Source organism: Pinus tabuliformis, chromosome 7 (genome assembly GCF_031772625.1).
Source record: "Pinus tabuliformis cultivar Carrire ecotype Pingquan chromosome 7, CPIR1, whole genome shotgun sequence".
In the NCBI taxonomy this organism is placed as follows: Eukaryota; Viridiplantae; Streptophyta; class Pinopsida; order Pinales; family Pinaceae; genus Pinus; species Pinus tabuliformis.
The window spans coordinates 534881749-534886121 of record NC_142293.1 but is presented as its reverse complement, the minus strand read 5'-3'; positions in this window follow the sequence as shown (position 1 = coordinate 534886121).

Genomic DNA, 4373 nt, shown 5'->3' with positions numbered 1-4373 from the left:
CATGTCAACTTTCTTCCTTTGTCCCTTCGATCTCTTTCCTTTACGATGAGCAACATAATAATTTGATACTTCTCCAGGATTGGCAACCATTGAGATCTTAATTCTTCTTGACTACATGCGGTCCATAATTCTTCAAAGGTGGGAGATGCCTTCCAATTGTTGAGACCTGAAGCAAATGCACCCTAAGAGGGTGGAAATCCTAATATAGTAGTGATCAGTAATTCTTTGTCCTAAATAATCTCATCGATGGCTAAAAGATCATCCTTGAGTTTATCTATCTTCACAAAGAAGGTTACAACAATATCTTCTTTCGTCATATTCATATTCCTCAGCTCATTCTTCAAACTTGTTACTTAACCAATATTCTTAATAGCGAATGGCTTCGACAAGGCTTCACACATATCCTGAGCATGATCGATGTCAGCTATGAATGGGACAAGATTGTATTTTATCCCTTCTGCCATTAGAGTCATAGCCACCAATTCTATATCCCTGAATTTCACTTTATCAACATTACTAGGTTCTTCAGTAGGCTTCTTGAAATTTCCATTTACCAAATCTAGCACCTTGTTCTTCTTGAGGATTAGGTTAATCCTGTTCTTCCAGGATGTGAAGTCAGATGCTCCTTCAAGCTTGTTCTCACCCTTGATAGAGTTAGACATCCTTTTCGAATATAATAAACTCCTTCCCTGAGATAGTGCTTATGAATGGATCTGCCTTTTTCTTCCTTCTTCACCAAAGTTCTGATACCATGTTGGAAAATTAGAAAGGCAATAAATATTTTCTTGATCTTGATAATTACTTGTGATGTTTATTATTATTACAATTATTTATATCTTCTTTCTTTAGTTCATCTAGAAATTACCAAAAGCAGCAACACATAAAACAATGTACACAAGATGTAGGTACATGTCAGGGAAAAAACTCCCTTGAGGGGAAAACCCAGTCAAAGTAATTATTCCTTCCAATAGTATTCTTTGAGACTCTTCACCCTAGACCTTGACCAGGCCTTCCCTCCACACCAAGTCAGCCTCAAGAAGATTGACCTCTTCCCAGCAACTACGATTATGCAGCAACTTGCAGCAACTAACAACTTCCGGCAACAATCTAACTTGGAAGACTTCAATATCCCAATCTAGAGCACGAAACAGAGTGAGACCACCACCAAAATTTCGATTTTCCTTGACTCCTTAGACTCACTCAAACTTGCATTCACTTCGACTTCCTGACAACTGACTTTCCCAGCTACCCACTTCGCACTTCTGCCCAACAACCAGATTTTCGCACTTCTGCCTAGTAGAGAGATTCGAACATGGTGAGAAGTGATACTACAAATGAATTCGATGTCCTTCCTTTATATAGGATTCTTGTGGGGTCGAATAGGGTCTTAGGCCAACATGTTGTGGAAGTTCCATAATTCATATTTGACTCAATACTTAACCTTTTTACAGGATTCAAAAGCCCAATAACGGTCTCTTTAAATGTACAATAATTATATATACTCAGAATAAATCCTAGAAGTATTCAATGGGGATTTTGACCTAAAACATGGTGACCCAAGCATGAAACCCATGCTTTAATTAGTCACAATAATAATAATAATAATAAAATATTTTCTTTATTCTTTTGACAAGGACATTACATATTGACTCAAGTACATTATTGAAGACCGAACATAGTTACTTTTTCTAACACTCCCTCTTAACTAGGGAGGTATTCATAACATATACAATGGAAGATCTCAAACTATATGAACCATGAAGAACTTTAGGCACCACAATGCCATGCACTATATTCTTGACCAGGGCAATCTATCCAACCAGTCACTCAACAATTTAGGCACCACAATGCCATGGACTAGATTCCTGACTAGGGCAATCTATGTAGAAATTTTGAATAATATGACACTTATTCACAGAGATTATCCCGATTATACACTATTGCGGAATACATGCATAATACATAACCTCCTCTATGTTGATCATCAATTTAGCAGCATTAAAAACAATGAAACATCAATCGCATGCGCACATTAACATAGTATGTAACCTGGGGAAAGCATGCAGCTGAAAACCCCACACTATTTGTATATTATAATGATTGAGAACATGTAACAATACATAGTACAATACTCCTCACAAGTACTCAGTACTATCTCCACCTGTTACACACAAAACTAGCTCAGATCCGAACAAGTCACAGGTTCAAATCTTCTCCGCTGCTCTGCCTGCCTCCACTGTGCAATCTGCAAGAGAAATCACGTGAGCACAAGCTACAATTGCCTTAATATTGGCCCACACTGCGCAATCCTCATTGGAATTACTCAATCCCTGCATGTGCAAAATCTCATGCACAACTGATAGTCACAACTCACCCTTTCACTTACCTCTAACACCTGTCTCTGTTGAACTGTCCATGCACTGAGTTAACTGATGTATTCTTTAGTTTATTTATGAGTTAATAATTAGTGAATTAATTAACATTTAATTCACACAACTCATCACTAGTGTATTCTCCAGTTAGACTGAATACAACTAGTTCAACTGAACACAACTCCATCAACTCCACATCCAACTCCACAGAACTCACATGCATGAGTTCTAACTGAAGTCCTCCATGCAATAGTTCAACTAACACATAAGAAACCACGTGATTCCTTCTGTCAGTTGCATGTGCCACATCCGTAGCTCGAACTGAAGTGCTCCAAGAGAATAAGATAATGTTTAGAGTCCAAATATTACTAAGGGCTAATAATATTTGACTATTTCTATTTTTAGCCTGGCAGTCTAAAAATAGACTCTGATCACTCCACTGTGAACCAGAAATAGAAGTCCATCTATTTTTCCCAACATGACCAATCATCCATAAACAACATCTTGCAACTCATAGACCATGATCCATATGTCTAAAAATAGACATAGTCTAAAAATAGACTTTGCGCCAAAAATAGCCTGCGGGCCCACTTAGTGAAGGCGACTCCTTTCCACTAAGCTCCATCATCTTGTTGCATTTTCAACACTCCCTCTCAACAAGATATGGATTATCTGCAAACCCTATCCTGCAACTCTGGAATGTTTTGCATGCAACACATTTGCCCGGTCCACTTGCTCCAACAACACTTGGAACAAACACACTCCCAAATGACCACTCTGTTGGGCTAGGAACATACTCTAATGCTGAAGCTCTACTTGCTACTAACAAGTTCTCCCTCTCTGACATCTGCGCTACTGCAACATCTCCATGCATCTCGCACCATTGCACACCTCTCTGTGCCACCTAGCACTGTGCAAAACACTTGTGCCTCTCGCATTGCTGCAGCCTGCTAGATATGCGCTGTCCTGGGATTCCCTACACTGTCGCTCTCTCTGCCGCTCCATCCGAATCTGTCTCTACCCAATTAGTCAGTTCCTGCTACTCCACATCAGGGCTCCTGTAGCAAGGTCTCATACAAGAGGTTGGGTACCTCAAGGATCCTGCCCCTCCTCCTTGGGACGATCAATCCACATCACCCCACCTCCTACCTGGAGGTATGGCTGCATGCGATCCCTCAGCCCACCTAGCTCGAAGTTTCCCCCTACTGGAGGTCTCTACATGAGTAGATGTCTCTACTCGATCTCCTCTTAGCTTCCCTTGTTGTGGCTGCTCCACAACCTCATGAAGCTGCTGCACCAATCGTGGCTCCTCCACAATCGTCTGAGACTTCTTCTGGCTCTGCATGTTGAGAGGTAATATACGCTTCCTCTCAACCACCAAGTCTCCATTAGTTGCCTTGCTGCTCAAGGCCTTGCATGCATTTACATGCAACTGATAAAGGTTCCTGACTCGAACCCCTATCTTCCGGGTTTCTCCAGTTGTCTTGCTGCGCAGGAAAGCCTTTCCCTCGCTGAAGACAACATCATATCCCTTATCTTCTAACATCGCCACAGAGATAAGATTCTTCTTCAATCCTGGAACATGCATCACTTCCTTCAATACGAAGGTTTTACCAGACTCCCTCTCAAAGGAAATGGTATCGATACCAGTCGCACTGTATCTACCATCATCACCCATCTCGATGTGCACTCCAAGATCTTTCTCCTCCAGATCAGAAAACAAATCTCGATCTCCTGTCATGTGAAAAGACGCACCACTGTCCAAGAACCACACCGATCCCATCACACTTGAAACCAAGCATGCGATCAATGAAAAATCAAGCTCAAACTACGAGGCTAGAGCCTCTCCTGCTGCTGATCCAGCAGCTTGCTTGTTCTTCTTCTTCTGCAGACAATTAGTGGCATAGTGTCTGTGCTGGTGACAGTGAAAGCACTTCACCTTAGACATGTCCTACTTCTTGCCTTTCGCACCAGACTGAGAAGCCTTCTTGTTCTTCCCCT